We start from the raw sequence: 23,692 nt of genomic DNA on the forward strand, positions 1-23,692 counted from the left end.
TGTCTTCCCTTCTTTACCACAGTCTATATATTCAAGACCCTGTGGTTTCTTGTCCACATGTTCTCAAGCCTGTTCCAGCTTTGCTGTGGCTCCATCTTCCAAAGGGCGGATTATGTCAGCATTTAAGCCCACCTAGGCCATGGTGGTAGCCATGGGGAGGCTGCCAGCAAGTAATGTGGACAGAGCTTGGGTGGGTAAGTGAGGGTGCTTCCAAGCAGGAGGCTCCCTGTGGGGTGGAATGGAGCCAAGGGGTGGGAAAGGAAGGTGGGTGGTCTGTCAGCAGAGATTGGAGCCAAGGCTACCTGCCCCATGTTGTCATATTCTAGGGAGGAATTCCGAGGAGTCCAAGGATTCTAAAGTTGAGCCCGCCTCCTCCCCGGTCTTTATAAAGACATATTTGTGAAAGTATGAGGATAATTTTATCAATTATCATATCTCTTATCTCCATGTAAAACTGCCAGGTATTAAGACTTAAGGTGTGTGGGACTCCACAGTTATCCTACCCTGGGCCCTGAGTGTACCTGAGTGGGAAAGCGCATGGGCCTGTCTCCGTGGTGGTCTCCCTGCACCCACGACTTGCTGCTCTCTCACCTCTGCTCTGCAGTATGTATACCTTAGTAAAGGGATGGAAGCTTAATTTAATCAGCAGAAGATGGGCAAACCACAGCAGTCTCAGGATAGAAATCATTATCACTCTACCCCTGTGCCATGTCCTGGGGCAGGAAATGCTAAGTGGGATTAAAGGATTTCGTGGCTTTCTGTACAGAAAGCGTGTATGTCAAAGTGTGTGTGGTTGGCTTTAAACATGAGGACACAAAATGGTCAGAGTTAGAGTCTATATGGGGAAAACGACAAAGACCAATGTGGAAATTTTACAAAAGAACAAGTATATCTTTGCTCCGCTGCAACTGAAGGTGTGCGGATAAGTGTGTGTTAAAAAGGGTGGGGGATGGGCGTGTCCACCAATCCATCCAGAAGTCAGACCTGTGCTCTAAGCCAGGCTGCTCAGCCTCACATGTTCAGAATAAGACATCAGGCCTTACCCCTCTAGGTGGGCACCACTCTGAGATCCAGAGAGAAACATCTGGGGTCATGGTTTGGCCTTGCCTTCACCTGCCTGTTTGAAACCCAGAATGTGCCAGAGCTCTTTGTGGCTGACACCTTTTTAAATATTAATATTATTTATATTATTATAAATAATTACAAATAAATATAGCACAATTTTAAATAAATACATAAATAGAAAATATATGTAAGCATATCCTCATCCAGTTACATCTTTTATACAAAAGAAGCCAGGAGGAGACACAGGACCTACCTAACCACCACGGAGCCCGGCCCGGAGCTCCCTCCACACACTGATACTAGGGAGAGCAGACACCTGTGCAGCAGTGGGTGTTTATTCCCTGAGGTACTTGAAAGCCCCCAGTTCATCTTCTTGTTCACTTCTCCCATTCTCCTCCTACCAACTGAGCCCAGAGCAAGGGGGACACGGAGACATTCAGAAACGGCTGTCTTTTCTAACACAGTAGTTCCCACCTAGGTCTGACTGCCCACCTTCCCCAACTATCACCTTATCCACTGGGGTTCTGACTTACTTGGTCTAGGTTAGGGCATAGTCTAGTCTGAAAAGTTCCCACATGATCCCAATGTGCAAGCAAGGTCAAGAATCCCTGCTCTAACGGCAACAACAACCCCCCCCCACACACACACACATACACCCCAGGAGAGGTCTTCAGTTTTAGGTCAACCTATCCCAAACGTCCCCCCTCCCCTCAACTTGAGACTTCACTCCGGGGAAAGATATCCTTGGGCATTCTTTTTGCAGCATTGGTGAGTCTGTGCTATTGTAGACAAAATAATGGTGAACTTGGATACAGTTCCCCATAATATGTTCTCCCTTCCCCTGCTTGCGATTAATACCGTTTTGGCACAGATAAAAATCAATATAAAAATAGCTTATCATGAGAGCTGGAATTGAAATACCTAAGCCATTTCACTATTTAAAAAGACACAACACCTGGTAACAATTTGAATCAATACTAAAAATTATTTAAGAAAGATTTTAAATGGTAAAATTATAATACTTACCTCTTTTTTTTAAGATTTTATTTATTTATTTGACAGAGATAGAGACAGCCAGCGAGAGAGGGAACACAAGCAGGGGGAGTGGGAGAGGAAGAAGCAGGCTCATAGTGGAGGAGCCCGATGTGGGGCTCGATCCCACAACACCGGGATCACGCCCTGAGCCGAAGGCAGACGCTTAACCGCTGTGCCACCCAGGCGCCCCTATAATACTTATTCTTAATAATTAATCATCTTTTCATTTACTTGGAGGTCTTCTGCATATGAATCTGAACGTACTCAGCTCCTTTTTTCCAGAAAGGATGTAAGGAAGCTGAAGTGTGGACTGAGATCTTTAGAATCCTCACCTGGTCACTTGCCCTCAGGCCAAAGAAGGCGAAGTCCTGGGGGTCTTCTAGAACCTCTCAGAGGACCTCCTTCCGGATGCTGACAGTCTTATATCTCAGATTGGCCGCTGGGCTCATATCCCCTGCCCTCCCTCACCAGACCATACTTTTTCTATTTGGGGGACGATGTTGAGAACTAACCCAGGAGAGAATGTGAAAAAGAAAACGAATTGGAAAGTCTCTGATAATAGTCTCTGCCTTTACATGGGGAACAAAGAAAGTTAACATGAAGGATTCAAACTCGGGGTGGCATAGTAGATGACAAGCAAGAGAACAGGATTCGTTGCAATCATAATATAAGACCATCCAAAGAGCTGGTTTTCAATTTACAATGGCATTTATTCTTTGATTAACTTGAGGCTGAGAAACAAGTCATTTTCCACTTCACTGGTGATAAGTCAATATTTTTACTCCAAAGAATGACCGCTTTCATCTTTTACTTTCCCCTAAATGAAATTCTTAATTGATTAGTATTTAACAACGTAAAACATTCAGACAGAGGTGTTAGAAGAACATGTCTCATTTAGCTCAGAACAATATATTCTCAAGACCATGCTGGCTCAATCTGGAAGTCTTTCTATTGGCGCGGACACTTTGCTGCTGCAGTCAGAGCCTGGCATTTGCCTATTGTTGACGACTAAAGAGGATTCTCTCAGAAACTTTCTGAAGGGGAGAAGAGATGAAGTAATGCCAAACACTCTAAATACATCCTCAGAACAACTCTGGAAGCTGGAACTATTTCCACTTCGCAGATTAGTATGGCACACCAAAGAACAAAGACAGAGAGAGAAACAAAGGACCATGAACATTTAGTACAGCCCTGTCATAGGAAAAGAGATGGGCTAGGTTTTTGGTAGAGTTTTAAGAAATCTGTTTTAGTTTGAATTATACTTCTATATAGGGTGGCTTGGCACTATCTATCAAAATGTAACTGTACGTATTCCAGGACACGACAATCCCAGGATGTGGGATTGATCCCACAGACGTATGCACGCCTGCAGAAAGTGCCTATATTTCGCACCCATTTCAGCCGACTTGGAATCGCAAAAGCTTGGAAGCAAACTAAATGTCCATTGACAGTAGGCTGCTTAAATCAATTTATAACACATCTATCAATTGAATGCTGTACAGTCATTAAAAATGAGGCCACTCTTTCTGAAGCAGAAGGATCTTCAAAGTAGATTAAGTGAAAAAAAGGAGATATAGAACGGTGAATGTTGATGTGAAAAGCATACACATATTTATTTATAGCCACATGTATTATATATTTAGAGGCTATCTCTGGAAGGATACACAAAAGCCTGGTAGTAGGGGCTGCCTCTGTGAGGGGAGTTAAGTGGCTTCAGTGAAGGATAAGAAAGACTTAATTTTCATTTTGTACCTTTTGAATTTTGTACCATATGCATGAAGTAGTAATGAAAACAATTGTTTTTAATTATCTGAAGGGAGTCTGTAATCCTCATTGGAGGCTCAGGGAGGTAAAGCCACGAGCCCAAGGTCACACAAGGTCAAAAGCAATGAAGCCAGGTGTGACCCTGGGTTGGTGTCATTCTAAATCCACTGGTTTTCCCGCTATCAGTGTGCTCCTTGTCCTGTTCTCCCCTCCACACATAATGAGATCTTAACGCTGACTCAGAGCCCTCACCATCTGAACAGGCCCATATCCCATCTTCAGCATGACTGTCCTTAACCTCACCTGGAAGAGATCTGCCTATAATGAGGTGCTAATAGAAAAGTAAGAGGATTATCTTAGCTTTCTTTTTCCAATATCTTACAGACAATTTCATTCAGCAAAGCTTCTTTTTAATGTTTTGTAGCAAACCAAGCTCCTGAATAATTTACGTGAGAAACTATTATAAATCTATGTTGTGACTTTAAATCAGAACCTTGACTACTCATTCATTTATTTCAAGAACATTTATTGAGGGCCTATTATGTACCAGCGACTGTACAGGCTCTCAGATTACAAAAATGAATAACTCATGCCTCAGCCCTCAGAGAGCGTGGATGGAACCTGCTGGGAGGCAGTCAGGCACGCAAGAATCTGCGATATGAAGCAGAATGTGATGCCAGCTAGAAGCCAGAAACAGAAGGGTGTGGAACAGAGAGGTAGGAGGCACTTGCTGAGTCGTTCCTTCAGAGTCCTGGTCACAGGTCACAGGACTCAAGGGGGACCATGAATGAGCAGTGAGACCAAGGGCATGGGGAAGTTCAGGCCCCATCTCAAGGGGCGGCCACTGCTTCCCTCCCTGTTATCGACGCCTCACAGGAATGAGGGCCCAGTGTTGCCAGATCTTCCTATTTTATGGGAAATCTCTTGACTTTAATGTAGCGGCTTTTATTTTTAAAAAACCACCAAGCTTCTCAAACAAAATGTGTCTGTGGGCAAATTCTGCCCACAGAGCACCAATTTGAGAACCCTGTTCTTGTGTTTTCATGTGCTTCCTGCAGTTCCCCCATGGACAAATGGGTAGTTCAATCTTAGGCTCAAAAACAAAGGCCCTTAACTTTCATTTCTCAGAGGGAATTTCTGGTGCAGCAGCCTGTCCTCTCAGCCTCCTGAACATTTACCAATGATCTGCCCCTTACACTATCATGACTTTATTAGACTGTCCTTGAGGACAACTTTTTAATTCTGAATCTCCGGGGCAAATTTTCCCGAAGGATGTCTGCAGCCCACCTGAACGCACGATCTTGAAAAGCCACACGGAAAGGAACCACGCCCATAATACCAGTACTGCTCTCCTGGGATTGCTCCCACCACATCCCCAATATTAACTTTGATGTAGGGCTTTGCTCACAGAGAATTGCCTCAGCACTGAAGACATACGGGAGAAGGGACCAAGCTCTACAGTTCTGGGAAATTTTCCAAAGGTTCCTTGAATATGGCAGCAGTCTGGGCTTGAAGCCAGGAAACTTGGGTTTCAGTCCTAGTTCTGTCACTTTTTCACTATGTGGTCCTGGGCAGGTCATTGCCAGTTAAATATCCATTTGCTCATCTCGACAATGCAGAATCTGATGAGAATATTCTTAATAGCCCTCTGGCCCTTATTGTTGAGACTCTCTTATGCTGCTCTGAATGGACATAGAGAAGGTCTCGCTCCGTGAGAATGCTATGGGTCAACACAAGGCAGATTTAAATGACAACTGCAGGGCAGGGGGGCATCCTCCAAAGGCATCATCTTCTTTATTAGGTCATCAGAGGATGATGCATCTATTTTGTCAGAGTAAGTTCTCCCTCTCCTCAAATGCTTGAATCAGAGCAATTCCCTGCAGCATGAGGGCCAGAGACATGAATGTCTGGGTTTTTCCTTTTCTCCCCTTCTGAGCCAAGTTAGCAATCCCAGGCGATAGGTGCTCTGATGCGGAAGGAGAGGAGACCATGGGAGCACGGAGCCCAGGCTCTAACCCAGGGTTAAGAGGAGCCCTGGAAGTCCTTCAGGATGAAATTACTTTTAAGTAGAGGACTAAAATGTGAGTAGGAGTTAGTGTTAACCGTAAAAATAAAAGTCAGTTATTGTGCCAGCAAAAGTGGATTTATTATTTGGGGCATGCAAGCTATTGGCAAAACCATAGATAAGTCTAACAAACAAAGGAGATACATGTTATTTTTATGCCATATCATCACAACCATATTAAGTCATGGACTTCTATGACCAGTTCCTTGGTTCATTCATTTCATTCATTTATTTATCCATCTATGCATCCCATCCACCCAGTCACGTACCCATTGATCTATTTATTTATTCACCTGTCTCCCATCCGAGAAATAATGCTGTGGTTTCACCTTTGGCAGCTGAGTAGAATTACATGAAGAAACTGTAAATATCCCATTGCTTTGGCTGCATCCCAGACCAGCTAAATCAGAATCTCTAGGGATAGGACCTGGACATCAGTATTTTTTAAATCTCCCCCCAAAATTGCAATGTGTAGCCAAGTTCAAAATGATGTGTTAATTTACATACCCATCAGCTTAACCAAGGTCCTGCAATCAACTGCTCCACTTTCCCTATTGCTCTGCATTCTGGTCTGTCTATCCCAGGCCTATGACTTGGGGGGACTGAATATTCAGTCTAGACCACCTGCAGTCTATAGGACCTCATTGTGCAAATTAGAACAGGTACCCCTCTCTCAGAATACATTGCTTCATTCTGTTTAAAATTGTCATAATATTAGATACTGATTATACTAGAACAAAATCTGTCCATCTGTCATTTAATGAGATGTTGTAATAAATACACAAATCGATGACATTTACAATGTGAACAGAGAATCCTTATATGTGGCAGCCTTGTACAGTGTCTAATTTATACAACTACATTGGATGATCATCATTTGGTCAGGGGAGGTGTCTGATTCTGACTCCCTAAGTTTCTGATCAGAGCCCAGTCAACTTACTCTTTGACTCCTTTCTAGTCAAGATAATCCATAAATAAGGCGAATATATTTCTAAAGCCTAAATATGTATCCTTGGCACTGAGAAAGGCTTTTGTTTTTCTGATTAGTGGATATATTTAAATGAAGATTCTTATTAAAGGCATAGAAATGAAACAACATCTACTTACTTATTAGATGAGCTAACTTTGTTCAAAAGAATTATGTTGCAAGAAATTGGAACTGTTCTGGAAAATCTGAGAAGGATGGCTTCCCAACACTAACTCCCAGACTGAAATTCTGCAAGTCTGTTCTCCAGACCCCCATGACATTTGCACCCACTCTGTTCTCTTTGTCTAGAAGGTTCCTTGCGGTTTAGAGGCCGCACTGGTGACCAAGAGGATTCTTACTGGGAAACAAGAGACGCACAGAGCACCATCCTTGCTGTGCTCTTCCTCCATGGCATCTCATGCTCAGAGATGGCTGCTTGAGAAGGAACAACTAATCCCTGCAATCTCTCTTTACTAAACCGTGGTAGGCACACTGTCATGTGGGAACATGGGCTCCCTGATGGCCAAGAAAAAGAGAGACAAAAACTGACAAGAGTGATGATGGTCTCAGACACCCACATGGAACATTTGTCCCACAGATGTTCTGGAGGAAGGAGACGCACCTTCAGACGAGGAAGAGCTGTGCTGGGCTGGGAAACACCATTTGTGAATGTGAGCATCTTCTACCCGCCCCGTGGAGGATGGAACAATGACTACTGGTCAGTAGATAATACAGAAAAAAATAGTAGTGAAAGTAATCTTTCAAAGAATTATCATTTAAGTGAGGGGTGGGGAAATGAGGCTATGGCTAAGTCCCCATCCTTCACAGAATTCTTTGCTCAAATAATCTAGGGTTACGGTGAAAAGAGTCATATTCTGGAAGAGAGGATTTCAGCCCTTGTCCTGATATTAATCAGCTATTTGATCTTAGGGGAGTCACCTCAACACCTGGTACCTGTGAGTCCACATTTGTGGATTAAGGGGATGAACTAACTGACTTCCAAGATCCCTTCCAGATCTAGGGGCAGCAAAGCATGGAGCAGAGTCTCTGGAGCCAGAACTCTTGGATACACATTGTGGCTCTACCTCCTGCTAGCTGTGTGACCTTGGACACATTACCCGTCCTTTCTGTGCCAGAATAAAATAGGATAAAAATGGTACTTATTTCATAGTCCAGCTGTGAGGACTAAATGAGATCACATATGTAAAAGTACTTAGGGATAGCCTGGCATACAGAACATGCTTAATAAGAACTCACATGAGAGCAGGGGATCTATGTCTGTTTTGATCACTGATGCAATATGAGTACTGATAACATTATCTGGCGCATAGTAGACACTCAGTAAATATTTGTTGAAAGAATGAATGAACCCCTACACACCTATTAAAAAGCCCCAAATCCAGAACACTGACAACATCAAATACAGGGGAAGCTGTGGAGCAACAGGAACTCTCCTTCACTGCTGGTGGGAGTGCAAAATGGTACAGCCATGTTCAAGACAGTTTGGTGTTTGGTGGAAGACACTTTGGTATTTACCCAAGAGCTGAAATCTTATGTCCACACAAAAACCTGCACATTGATGTTTATAGTAGTTTATTCGTAATTGCGAAAACTTGGAAGCGTCCAAGATGTCCTTCACTGGGTGAATGGATAAATAGACAGTAGTACATCCAGACAATGGAATATTATTTAGCACTAGAAAAAAAATGGACTATCAAGCCATGAAAAGACATGGAGTAGCCTTAAATTCATATTATTAAGTGAAAAAAAGGCAATCTGAAAAAAGCTACGTATGATTCCAACTACACAACATTCTGAAAAAGGCAAAACTATGGGGATAGTTAAAAAAAATCAGTGGCTACCAGGGAGGATGGAAGGATGAATTCAGGGAGCACAGAGACATTTTAGAGCAGTGAAACAATTCTGTATGGTACTGTGAAGGTGAATACATATCATTATACATTTGTTGAAAGCTGTAGAATGAATGTACATCAAGAGTGAACCCTAATGTAAACTACGGACTTCGGGTGATAATGATGTGTCAGTGTAGGTTCACTGACTGTAACAAACATAGCACTTTAGTGAGGGATCTTGATGGGGAGGCTGTACATGTGTGCGAGGAAGGGGTATAGAACAACTCTCTGTCCTCCCTGCTCAGTTTTGCTGTGAATCTAAAACTGCTCTAAAAATTAAGTTAATTTTTAAAAAATGAAAAAAAGAACATAATGGATCATGTAACTGCCAGAAGGAAAAAGCGATATACTTTGACATGTACATTATATATAATATACACACACATACATTCTACTATGTATTACTGAACTTCTAATGAAGTTTTTCTAATGAAGAATTACCTGAATATGGGAAAAATGAGCTATAGCAGTTGACGCAATCTTGCCAAGAGTAGCTAATTTGGGGCAAGTTATCGTTTTAAAAAACAATACTGAAAATGGCAAACAATATTCACTGCAATTAGTTAAGGAAAGCATGTTATTCTGTTTCTTTCCTACCATCCTTAATTTAAGTTACAGGAATAAAATAACATTTATCTAAGCGGGACTTCCTCTGCAACACTCATTTTCTGCCTACAGTAATATGTAAACAAACAAAAAACAGTGCTTTTCCTTTGTGAGTGCTTAGTACTTGGTGATTATGAAAAACTCAGGGCTTCCCAGAGGGAACATCTTAAACAATTCACAGTATAATAAGATTAAATTCTTTCTTTTCAAAATATGATTGGGGGGAGCACAAAGAAATGAACGTGTCTGGAGAGCGTTCCGGGCGGGGGGGCAGGAATGTGCTGAATATGATGCTATGTGACCTTCCAAGGCTAGGTCATAGAATGTGGTACAGATTCTATGAGGCCTGCTCTCTCTCTCTCTCTCTAAATACTTAATTTGGGACCCTGGGCTACCATGTAGGAAGTCTAAGGCTGTCATGCTGTGGGAAAGCACAAGCCAGTCCATGTGATGTGACCCCACAGAAAAGCCTTGAGACCACCTGAAGAAAAAGATACTGTCCAGGCCACAGCTGCTCTGACACCCTACCTCCCATTCCAGTTCCAATGAGAGTTGACTGACCATAGCTTCATGACAGACCCTGAGCAAGAACCACTTAGCTGAGTTGTCCCCCAGTTCTTCACTCACAGACGTTATGAGAAATAATAAATGTTCTCATTTTAAGCCACTGTTTTGAGATTTTTTTTTCCCCTGTAGCAATAGAACAACTGAACAAACTCCTTGGCAAACAACAACCAAGTCTGACTTATTCTGGTCCACCCCCTCAAGCCTTAAATGGCTCCTCAGTCCTTGAGAATATTGGAATTTTTCTGGCAGGGATTCAAACACAACTTCCCTCAATCCACTTAGGAACTGTCCACCTGGCAGTATACCAAAACCCCAAGCTCCTGCTCCTGCAGTTAAGACCAAAGCATCATGGATGACTCCAGCCTCAGCCCCCAACCTTGCTGGTCCTTGTCAGATCACAAGGAAACTCTCACTTTTCAGTAGGGACCTTGTTTTCTCTCTTCGCTTCCAATAAATGTTAGGCACCTCAAAAATCTTTTTTCATTGGCTCTTCCTTGAGAAATTTCACATTTCCTTCCTTTTCCCATCATTTACCATCATTTTCCTCAAGTCTCAACATGACAGCAACTCCGGTGTCTTCTTTTGTCATTAACGTTTGACTGATTATGAAAGTGAACAACTATAAATCCAACATCCGCACTGACAAGCATAATAAAGAGTTGATTCCAGGAGGATAAGGTACACTTATCATAATGAGGGAGGAACTCTATCATAATGGCAATTCAGGATGTATATTTACACATTTTAAAAGCATATACTTTAGGTAATCCTTTCTAATAATGTGTCCAAGATGCTGTTCACACAAATCTCCTCCCTTGATAAATTCAAGGCCTGGCTGCTCTTCTTGGATAAAGACATCAAAGAGAGAACAAACGCACATCAGACATAACATGTCTCAGGTGCCTGGAAAGGAGTTCTTCAAAGTTGATGGCGGAGAGTAAGGAAGTGTAACTCCAAGGTGACCATAGGGGACAACTCTGGTCTGACTTCTCAGGAGCAGCTCACGTGCAGTAAAGAGAGCCCAGAATCTGGAGACAGAAACAAGCATTTATATTCCACCTCTGTGGCTTACTAGATATATGACCGGAAAAAGTAAGATCTCTAAGGCCTAATTTCTTCATCTGTAAAATAAGATGTTAATAAATCTACTTTAAAAGTATCTAAAAAAGAGTTGAAAAAGGCATGCAAACAAAAATTTGTGAACAAATCTTTGTAACTATTTACAGTAGCCAAAAGGTGGAAACAACCTGAAAGTTTATCAACTGTTGAACGGGCACACAAAATGTAGTATTTCCATACAATGGAATATTATTCAGCCATAAAAAGGAACGAAGGACTGATGCCTGCTATAACATGCACAAACAATGAAATCATGTTAAGCAAAAGACATCAGACACAAAAGGCCACATATTGTATGATTCCATTTATACAAAGTGACCAGGATAGGTGAATCCAGGGAACCAAAGCAGATCAGTGGTTGCCAGGGCCTGGGAGTAGAAAGGAATGGGGAGTGACTGCTTAATGAGTACTGGTTTTCCCTTTGGAATGATGAATATGTTCTGGAACTAGATAGTGGTAATGGTTGCATAATATTAAATGTTGTAAATTCCACTGAATTATACACTAAAAAGGGTGAATTTTATGTTATGTGCATCTTAACACAACAACAAAGTAAAGTATGTAAAGCATATGTACCCCACCCATGACATCAGACTGAAAGTAAACCAGCAGCTGCCTGGAACAGGTTGTCCCAGTCACTCCATCATAAACCGAGATTCCCATTGAAAAGTCAGTACAAGAGAGAGGACGATAGGTATCAGAGATTCTGACTCATTTGCTTTGGGTGGGATTGGGGCACGTGTATTTTGCAAAATCTCCCTGGTGGGTCTACGTGTATGCTCCTAGTCAGGAACTTCTTTACCCGATGAAGCAGCTTCCCACCTATAGGCTCTGGCCCAAAACTTTGCTTCACACTGAGTCCTGTTTATCACTTGACTTCACCTCCAGTGAAGTTCTCTGCACCAAAGACACGTAGCTCACAAGACATTCTATGCAGGGACACGTTCAGAAAGACAGATAAACCCCCTTGGTGGCCCAATTAAATGGAGCTACCTATTTTGAGTGGACTGAATTGCAATCAAAACTCGATCCTTGCCTTTTATCACTGTGAGAAACTGCCATTTAAAAAAAAAAAACCTTTCTAATTATTTTGCAAAATTGCTGTTGAGTGATTTGTACAGTGAATTGAAGAATTTCCCCCCAAAATGGTATGTCCAAGTCCTATCCCTGGTACCTGTGAATGTGAACTTACTTGGAAATAGGGTCTTTGCAGATGTAACTAAGTTAAAGGTTTCGAGATGAGATCATACTGGATGACGAGTGGTGTCCTTACAAGAGAAAGAAGAGCAAGTCTGGAGGCACAGGGAGAAAGAAGGCCATGGGAAGACAGAAGCAGAGATTGGAGTGGTGCATCTACAATCCAAGGAACGCCAAGGATTGCCAGCAGCTACCAGTAGCTGGAAGAGAGGATTCTCCTTCAGACCTTCCAGAAGGCACCAAACCTGTCAACACCCTGATTTTGGACTTCTAGCCTCCAGAACTGTGAGAAAATAAATTTCTGTCATTTTAAGCCACAGATTTGCACGAATTTGTTACAGCAGTCCCAGAAAACCTATACACTTGATATCTTATATCACACTTTATGTTAGGGATTAGATAACAAATTTCCTTCTCGAATTCAGGCCAAGGAAGCAGTGTGTCTCTCTGGATGAATGTGTATGCTCATCCTCACCCAGCAAGGAGTTAGAGAGCTGCGTCCTGCCATGTTTTGCATTTCTCTCATCAGGGAGCTCAGATGGAGGTTAGGGCTCAAGCTGCGTGGTGACCCAGTCTGACTCTTGCTGTAAACATGTCCTTGTTTTTCTATATTTGTTTTCCCTTTCATTTTCAATCTCATTTTTAATTTGCTTACTCTATATAGGTGTAGTTTTTTATGAATCTCCTAAAATCCCTTTTGAAAAGAAATGACTATAAGGTTATAAGTAATAGCAGCGTGGCTAAGAAAGTGGGCTCAAGAACCAAACTTCCTAGGTTCGAATCCCAGCTACATAACTTAGGAGCCATGTGACTGTGTGGGCACTCCATGCTTCAACTTCCTCAGTGTGAAGAAGGAATACCATTAGTATGTGCCCTATAGGGCTGCTCTAAGGATTAAATGACTTAATGCATACATGAGAAGTACTTAGGACTACGCTTGTCAAGACGAAAAGTATTCATTCAGTAAATGTTAGCTATTACTATTATTTGTCCGTTTTAGTTAAAATGCTCTCCTGATGCTTCATTTCCGGCAGGATGGAGCTCAAGCCGCCATTACAGCACATAAGACTTTCCATGACCAGCCTCCTAGGGCTGCAGCTTGTCTCCGGCCGAGTGTGTAGGAGTGCCTGACCCTCCAGCAACACGGACCACATCCACACACTTGGCTGTCTGCTTTGCTAGGGGTGTCTTGACTAATCCCTACTCATCCTTCCAGACTCAGCTCTGGGTTACATTTTTTGGGCTGGGAGCCCAGCCCTGGCTTCCCCACCTGTGGTAGGTGGTCCTGACCCCAGCCCCCACTCAGCCGGCTTGCCTCCATCTCCAGCCCACCACGTCCATAAACTGTTCGAGTGACCTGTGCTTTGTCTCTCTCGTCTGGGATGTGTCGAGTCTCCTGATTTCAGTTCTCTCTGTGGGGGAACAATGAAAGCGCTGAAGCCCTGTGGAAGATTGAACTGTCAGGCTGTGCTGAGGGAGGGACTTGTGTGAAGTCTGTATACTGATTGACCAGGATGTCCCTGAAAGGGCTGTTAGCACCTGGCAATCCAAAGCTCTACCCGTTCCACAAACCACAGAACTGCTAATGCTTAGGGTGAAAGTTGGCTCTTCCATCAAGGCCTTTGACCCCCCAGGGCTGCTCTTACTCAGTCAGCTAAATGTCATTCCACATTTAGCACCACTAACCCCTGCTTTCGAGGAAGTTAAAGAATAACAACCTTTGAGAGATACAGAGTTTCCAGATGGCTTTGTTTAATCAAGTTCGGAATTGTGATATTAAATCCTCTGAGAGGTTTTCCCTAGTGCCCTTTATTTTTTTCGAATTTATTGAGGTATAATTGACAAATAAAATTGTAAGATAAATTTAAAGTGTACGCTGTAGAGATTTAATATACATATACATTGTGAAAAGATTCCCACCGTTTGGTTAATTAACATGTCAGCACTTTATTTTATTTTATTTATTTATTTATTTATTTATTTATTTATTTATTTATTGTGAGAACATTTAAGTTCTACTCTCCTAACAAATTTCAGTTATATAATGCACGATTATCAACTATAGTCGCCATGTTTTATATTGGATCCTCAGAACTTATTCATCTTATAGTTGTAAAGTTTGTACACTTTAACCAACCTCTCTCTAACTTCCTATTCCCCAGCCCCTGGCAACCATTTTTCTACTCCCTGTTTCTATGAGTTTGATTTTTTTTTAGCTTCCACATATAAGTGATGTCATACAGTATTTGTCTTTCTTTGTCTGCCTTTACTCAGTTAGCATAATGCCCTCAAGATCCGTCTGCATTGTTGCACATGGCAGGATCTCCTTTTTCATGACTGAATAAGATTCCTCATATTCTTTTCGAAGACCTCAGATCTGGGGCTTGATGTGATGTGTGTGTATGTGTATGTGTGTGTGAGAGAGAGACAGAGAGGGAAAATTAGCCAAACATTGTCCTGTAGTATCACAGAAACATCACCATCTGAGAATCCAAGGATATCAAACTTGAGGGAAAAACCTGTGCATGGACCTATGTTTAGCTGGGCCTGCATCCCTTCCCTACACACAGCCCAGCTGTCTGGCTTCTTCCCACAAAGTCCAAGGCCTTCTCTCTTTGGTCTCCTTATTCCTAGCAAGAGCAGGATACATGAGCTTGAGGCCCCCAGACCTGGTGTAGACTTGCTGGGACAGGGGCCTCACCCTGCATGGGGAGAGAGACAGAGCAATCAGGCTACAGTTTTCTAGACAACAAGGGACTTCCTGCATTCCTAGGGCCCTCGGAGGACTGTACCATTTTTTTTTAAAAGATTGATTGATGGATGGATGGATTGATTTGAGAGAGAATGCGTGCAGGCTCATGAACATAAGCAAGAGGGAGGGGCAGAGGGAGAGAATCTCAAGCAGACTCCCCGCTGAGTGGGGAACCCGAAGTGGGGCTCAATCCCACAACTCATGAGATCATAACCTGAGCCAAAACCAAGAATCAGACAGTCAGCCGACTGAGCCACCCAGGTGCCCCAAGGTTGCACCTTTTAAAACCCTCCTCCATTCAAGGCAGCTCTCGGTGATCACCATGCCCAGTATTCAGGTGCAGAAAATGAGTGTTGGTGAGTGAGTGGAAAGGGAGCACAAGATGATTTCTCTCCGGATAGCCTGTAGCCATCAGCCAGGGTGGAAACAGAATGGATCCTGGAGTCAGGCAGACCTGTATTAGGTCTGGGGTGGGAAGAGGAAGGAAAATGGACACCTGCTACTTCCAGGCTTCATTTTAAAGGTCTGTGGATGGGTAGTTGGTGCCTGGCTCTCCTCCCTGCACTGAAGGCTGACACAGTGCACATTTCTTGCACACAGAAATCCTGGCACGTCAGCCTATACCCTATCTCCACTTCCAACCCTCAGCCTTTCAATCTCAACCTGCCGGGAGGGTGGAAACCTTGGTACTCCTTTGAGATCCTCTGGCATAGTCTCATCATTCAGCAGGTAGGAAAATGGGACTCAGTGGTGCTTATGCCAAGATTAGGCTTATCTTGAGCCTGAGCTCCAAGTGCATGCACCCTGGCTTTAAAGCAGCACTCAGATCATTTACAGAGAGGCCACAGATAAGTCAAGTGCAACCCAGGAGGCAAGGCATGAAGTCAAAGTCAGTTCAAGTGCAAGATAAAAGGTGCCAAGTGGAGCAACCTTCTGCCCAAATTGTGGTCTAGAGTTAAGGTGAGACATTACCAGCAGTGAATAGGTGACAGTCAGTCATTCAATGGACAATAACTGAGCGCTTAGTAAGTGTCCTGCACCCTTCTAGGTACTGGGGACAGAGAAGGAGCCTCTATGCCCTGAAAATGCTGGTGGGTCAAACCAAGTCAAAAGGTGCACTGTGGTGAGGTGAGGTGCTCGGGCTCAGACTGAGTTTTACTCCTCTCTGCCTCTTACATCTGTGACCTTGGGCAAGCCATGCAGTCTCTGTACCTCAGTTTCCTCATCTGCAAAGTGGAGGCAATAAGATTAACAGCCTCAGAGAGCCCCTGTGAAGGTGAACTCAGTAAAGTAAGACACTAAGCATGGTGAGAATTTAGTTATCATCTTCCTGGACTCTAATCTTATTAAAACACTGGGAATAGGCAATGTTTGCACTGCAGAGCATTTTAAAGAGGCCACCCTTGGGGTCTGACAGCTTGTGTTCCTTCAGTGGTGACAAATTGATGCCTGGCTTCAAACAGGTCACTAATTGTTCTCAGCCTCCATTCCATTCCCCAGTCCAGGGATGGCAGAGGAGGGATGATGCCAGCGTACTCAAGAGGCATATGGCAGGTGATATGAGGTCGTCTCCAGCAGAGTCATGGCAGACGGCTCTGTGTTTGCCATGGAAAATGATGGCAAGGCAGCCTGATCACAGAGGGGCACTCAAGGCTTCATCCAGGTGGGAGCTTGTGTCTCCCAGAGGTTATGTCTGTGTTCTCATGAGCCGCCCAAAGGGTAGCGTCTGGAATGTTATGGCATGATTTATTGAAAGCCATACTCAAGTTAAATCAAGAGTGAAAAGATTAATTACTGAACTTACAGTTTTTAAAATATATAATTGGCTTATTTTGATGAAATTAGGTTAGGAGCAAGCAAGATGATGATGGAGTGTCCTTCAAGTAAAAGTCAGGAGGTCTTCCACTATTTACTCTGGTTTGCCATCTCCAGGACACGGTATGAGTATCTAGCAACCAAAAAAAAAAGCCCTTGGCTGTGTTTAGAGCACCTATATTGTCCCGATATGGTAGACACAAGACAGGTGTGGATATGGAGTGCTTGAAATGTGGCTAGTCCATGTGCTGTATGAGTATACCACGGACTTCCCAGACTTAGCATGGAAAAAAAGTGTAAATATATTATTAATAATTTTTTATTGGTTGTATATTGAAATACTAATATTTTTGATATATTGGACTAAATAAAATATATTATCAAAATTAGTTCTACCTGTTTCTTTTTACTTTTTATAATATGATTATTAGAAAATCTACTGCTACTTCTGTGGCTTGCCTGATATTTCTATTAGATAGTGATGCTTAGAAAAGGGATGGTGGTCAGAGGTCTGCTTTTCCCAGCAATGCTGGTTGATCCCTAATTGATTCTTCTTGTTCAAATAGCAAGAAGACTTTGAGATGGAGAAAACACTGGATAAGGAGACTACAGATCCAAATTATCATTTTACATCAGTCATCAATTTGCTGCATGACCTTCATAATGACAATAATAATAGCAAACACTTCTACAATAGTTTTTGTAGTTCAGGCAACATTCTATTTTTTTTAAAGATTTTATTTATATATTTGACAGAGAAAGAGACAGCTAGCAAGAGAGGGAACAAAAGCAGGGGGAGTGGGAGAGGAAGAAGCAGGCTTGCAGCAGGGGAGCCTGATGTGGGGCTCAATCCCATAACGCCGGGATCACGCCCTGAGCCAAAGGCAGACTTAACTGCTGTGCCACCCAGGCGCCCCCAGGCAACATTCTAAGTATTTGACACATGTCAATGTCTCACAACAATTCTACAAGATGAGACCTATTATTTGCTCTGATTTCTACATAAAGACACTTATGGTGTGATGAGGTTAAGAAACAAGACCATAACTACAATAGCAATAGCCAAGATATGGAAGCAACCCAAGTGTCCATCAATAGATGAATGGGTAAAGAAGATGTAATACACACACACACACACACACAGGACTATTACTCAGACATAAAAATGAATGAGATCTTGCCATTCCTGACAACATGGGTGGACCTAGAGGGTATTATGCTAAATGAAATAAGCCAGACAGAGAAAGAGAAATACTATATGATTTCCTTTATATGTGAATCTAAAAAAACAGATAAACAATAACAAGAATAAAGATAGAAACAGATTCATAAGTACAGAGAACAAACTGGTGGTTGCCAAAGGGAAGGGGGGTGAAGGAATGAGACGAATGGGTGAAGGGGTGAAGATTAAGAGGTGCAAACTTCCAGTTAGAAATTAAATAAGTCACAGGGATGAAAAATAAAACATAAGGAATATAGCCAATAATATTGTAATACACTTTTCATGATGAATATTTAACAATTATTCATCATCATGTTGCACACCTGCAACTAATTTAATAGTACATGTCAACTATAATAAAGAATTTTTTTAGAGAAAGAAAGTGTGCACACACACAAGTGCAAGCCTGAGAAGGGGTGGGTCAGAGGAAGAGGGAGAGAAAGAGACTCTTAAGCACACTCCATGCCCAGCACAGAGCCTGACATGGGCTCAACCTCACTATTCTGAAATCACGACCTGAGTTGAAATCAAGAGTTGGTCACTTAACCGACTGAGGCACCCAGGCTCCCCAAGAAAAATACTTGTAGTAAAAAATCAACAAGTCCAGAGCTCACAGATGAGAAGTGTGGAGCTGGGGTTCAAACCCAGGCAAGCTGTTTCCAGGTCTGTGCTGTGAACCACCTCATTGCCTCTCAATTTATGCAGATTAACTTGGGTTCAATTTTGTTATCTACAAAACAGAGTTAATAACTCTGTTCTGTCTATCATCCGGGACTGTGATGAGGACCAGAAGAAGACATAGCTGGCCATAGACTGATGGTCCACATGTCAGTTGGCTGAAGATTTGGAAAGGCAATTATATGGAAAGAGCTCCCCATCTGTAAAGCTATTAAAATCCAGAGCCCGTTCTTTCATACAGTGTCTTCCCAAAAGCCCCCAACTAAATTAATGTTTCCTTCTTCTTGTGCTACACAGCATTCTGTGATGCATCACAGTCCTTACACGTCTTGTCTTTCGTGGCATGTATGTGCTCTTTCCTTCCTTACACTTCAGAGATCTTAAAGGCAGACTGGAAGACCAGTACTTCTCAACTGAAGGTGATTTTGCCTCCAGGGACATTTGGCAACATCTGGAAACATCTTTGGTTGTCACGACTTGGCAGGAAGTGGGGGGTACTACTGACTTCTAGTGGGTAAAGGTCAAGGGTGATGTTAAACATCCTATAATGCACAGGTCAGCCCCCATGACAAAGGATTATCTAGTCAAAATGTCAATAGTGCTGAGATCATTATATGACACATTGTGACTCACACATGCTTGAAAAGTAGGTGCTCAGCAAATGATGAAATATTGATTGAAAAAATGAATAACAAATCTTATAATCACCCATCTGCCTTGGATATAATTTTCTTTTAGTTACACTCAACAAACACATATTAAATACCCATGACATGCCAAGCACCTACTATAGCTGGAAAACAAGAGATGCAAATATATGAAAGACATAGTCTCCTGCCCTCAGGGTCTGGCCATCTTCTATGCAAGTCAGAGTCACAACAAGGAGCCTGTCAATAAAGTGGCAAAATGATGAGTGCCATAGTCTTCACCGGCTTTGGGCAGAAGCAACACTCAGGAGCTTTGTAAAAGGACAGATGGCCAATCTGGATGGAACTAATAATTTTTTTCTCAATTTTTATTTTGAAAAGTTTCAAACACCAAAAAGGTAGAATAACAGTACAAAAAAGGCTTAATTTTACACATTTTGATAGAGATAGATGAATAGATAGATGATAGATAGATAGATAGATAGATAGATGATAGAGAAATATAAACACACGCACACACACACACACACCATTTCTGAACCATTGGGAAATAAGATGCAGACATTATGACCTCAGCTAAAAGTATCAGCATGCATTGGACAGACCTAGTAATTTAATAGGTCTGGAGAGGGGCCCTGGCCTTGGACACACAGCCTAAGTTGTTCCAAAGTTCTCAGAGAAGCCATGAAATAGAGGGGTTATGGGGACCAGCCACTCTTGGGAAAGAGGAAAGGTTTCTGGAGGAGACAAACTGAGTTTTGAAAATAAGAGTCATCCAGGTAAACAAGACAGAGAGGGACGTTCTAAGCAAAGGTCAGAAGCTAGACATACCATGGCATGTTTTAATATTCCTAGAACACCAATGCATGAGGTGAGGCTGAAAAGGAGAGAAAGACTGGTCACTAAGGCTCATATGCCACTTCGAGGTGCCATGAGGAGCTTCGGAGCATTTGGGGCAGAGGAAGGTTATGGTCAGATCTGGCTGCCCGGTGCACAGGTTGAGGGAGGCAACGATGGAGGAGGGGACAGCAGTTGAGCTATTGCGTTAGTCCTAGAGAGAGACCTGGGAGTCTGAGCAAGGGCAGTGGTGGATCTGCAGAAGGAGGAGGGAGGGATTCAAGGGGACTTTGTTTAGGAGGTAATCAGAACCACTTGGTTCCTGGTTCCCTTCTCCCCACTCTGGGCTAGAATGTTCCCACCTGCAAGCTTACTTCTCTAAGTCTCTAGAGCTCATCATGAACCAAGACAGGGTGATACAAGGAGCTTCTGCTCAAAATCAAATCACTCTTGGTAGGGTCCTAATTCTAACCGATGCACTCTGTCCTGTCCCCATGAGAGGCCTCAGTCTTGGAATCTGGGTTCTAGCCTTGTTCCTGCCCTCATGCCTACATCTGTGTCTCGACACCTGCCCAGGGACACACAGGCTTTCAAAGATGGGAGCCCTCACAGTCCTCCTCCCTTTATCAGAGGTTCCCAAAGCCTTTTGCCTGGATCTCTGAGTTCCACCTGCTCCCCAGCTAACCACTGCACGTCCTATGCACTGCTGGGCCCCTCATACATCGGCTGTGCTAATGTTGCTATGCCTTTCAGATACCTTGCTGTACCCCCCCATGATGGACGTTCCACTGTCCCATCCACTCACCACCTTATCTGGTGTCTGTTTCTGCTTCCAGGGCCCTTTCCCTCTCAGTTACCACAGTCCTGGTGTATTTACCCATTTCTATTTTCCATTTCCTCATCTGCACATGACCAAGGGGCTTGCTTGAATGATCCTAGGGCATCTTGGGCGTCAAATGTCTTCTCAGTATCTTGTCTGATTCTCAAATATGATTGATGATAACAGCATCAGAGCACGTGCAGAAAGCCCATAACCTGGCTGTGGCTATCTTCAGACTGAGCCTAGCAGCCACATAATTTCAATATTCAGTGAGGGCAAAGCCATCAGACAGGCTTGTTTTTTAGTCACTATACCAACAAAATATGCATCGCTTGGTTGATTGCATTGTTGAATAATCTTATGTTAAATATCTTGTTAATACCCTCCCACCCCCCACCCTCAATCCAGTAAATCAAGACAAAAAGCCTCCATGTCCCCTCTGATTTTGACAAGAGTCTACCAAAGCAGCTACCTTTAAAGAGGCCAAGAGAGAAGAGAGACTTGAGGACAAATGACATCAGTCCTGGCCCTTGGACTTGTTTCTTCAAGTTCTGCTCTGCTGGCTGTGCACAGAACGAACTTTGGTTCCCAGGTGGCGGTGGTGGCCTAGACCCAGGGACACTGTGTCTGTGGGCAGATCACAAGAGGCACTGCAGTCTTTCTTGCCAAACTCCTCCCCGATGGAAGGTGCTGAATGCCAGGAGCTCCCAAGGTGGAAAGAACCTGCAGGTCACCGAGGCCAGCCCTCCTATTTTAGATATAAAAGAATGAAGCCCAGAAATAGCAAGTGCCTTCCCCGAGGTCACACATCTCATTACTATGTGTTTGTCTGCTGTCTCTACTTGTTGTCTGACCCAGAAATTCCACTTCACAGACTGCCTACCACAGCTGTGCCCACACACAGGCACGGCGGTGTATAAGCAAGGTTATTCACTGCAGCACGTGACACAGAAGAGAGGGGGCACAAGCCTCCGTGTCCACCATAAAGGACTAACCGTCCAGGGGGATACTAAGCACCCAGAAGAAAGAAGGAGGCAGTGGTCTATGTGCTCATGTGGAAAGGCACTTGAAATATGTCAGAGGAAGACACGAGGTGCTGAACTGTGTGTATGTTGTGTTACTACTTGTATGAAAATGGAGGAAAGAGTATCAATCTAGATGTGCGTATGCTTGTCTGTCTAGGAGGTAACACCCTGACCTTCTTTGCCTATAAAGAGGGGAACTGCATGGCTGAGGATGGGAGACACTGTAAAAATTTTTAAATTTTGAACTATATTTTCAAAAACTTAAATGAAGACATAGGCCACGTATCAGACCAGAGGCCAGTAACTTGCCCAAGATGATACACTGGCTAAATGGCATTGCTGCCCCTGGGAAGGCCCATGTCTCATGACGGGGAATAAAAAGTTTCCCAAAACACTTCTTAAAGTCTAGGGGTGCCTGCGTGGCTCAGTGGGTTAAGCTCTGTCATAGCACCATTTTAAATACTCTCCTTCCTCAGCTCTGCCCTTCCCAGGGGCAGGGAGAGGAGGTAAGGGTGAGTCAGGCCCTGTGCTGTTCTCACTGTCTCGTGATGGGGAATAAAGCTGCGGTTCAGGAAAATCTAAAGTCTTCACTCCACTCCACAACCTTTGGGGTCTTGGCTCCTTTGTTCAGTCTTCCTTTTTTTCACTTGTAAAGCACAAAAACAACTTTCTGATACTGTTTAGACAAGTTAATGCAAACACAACAAGAAACTTAGAGAAGACCTCTGCAGCCCCCACGGCCCAGTTCCTATCTTGCCCTCAGTGAGGCTGAGGGGTTACAGGGGAACCCTCGTGGTCGGCTGCATGGCTGCCTTGAAGTCTCACTGCAGCCTGGCTCCCACAGGCCTGGGTGCCCCACCTCCAGCCAAAACTGAGTCACGGCTTCTCAGGCATTGGTCTTGCTGTTGGCAGCAAAGTCCCTCACCTTGGAGGGGAAACAAATTCCAGAGGTCTCAAATGGTTCGCCTTAGTCAATATATCGTTAGGTAGTGGGAGAAAGGCATCAAAAATGGTGCCCATCTGACATAGGAAATCCCTATGTGCAGAGAGATGACACAGTGAAACTTGGATGAACAAGTCCTCGGGAACGAAGAGCCTTTTACTACATCAGCTGAGCACAGAGGGAGCTGCGGTCTCCCAGACCCTTCTGCTCCAGGTCCATGTGCAGCGGCTGAAAGGGAGCAGGGGCGTGGTCTCAGCACAGGTGTGGGCCTCTAGAAGGTGGACCAGTTATGTCTGAGACAGGGAGCTCACATAGCCATCCCCAACAGAGATGGGGACCCATCACAGGGTGTGAGCAGGGAATGCTTATCCAGGTCTCATCCCCGTACCTGTTCTATCTTCTTCTGATTGCAACACTTTTTCCTGATAGAGATGGTCACTGGACTTTCTGCAGTGAAAATTTTATTCATGAATAAATGTGGAAAGGAGCAGGAAGCATTGGCTGGTAATTTGATGCAGAGTAATTGTGAAATAGAGAAAATGACATCTCGCAATTTGCAAGCATGGCACAGTATGGTCTGAACTGTGAAACTAACCCCATCCCCCACAACAACTCCACATTCTGCTTTTTACTCCATCCTGTAACGAAGTCCATT

Source organism: Ailuropoda melanoleuca, chromosome 1 (genome assembly GCF_002007445.2).
Source record: "Ailuropoda melanoleuca isolate Jingjing chromosome 1, ASM200744v2, whole genome shotgun sequence".
Lineage (NCBI taxonomy): Eukaryota > Metazoa > Chordata > Mammalia > Carnivora > Ursidae > Ailuropoda > Ailuropoda melanoleuca.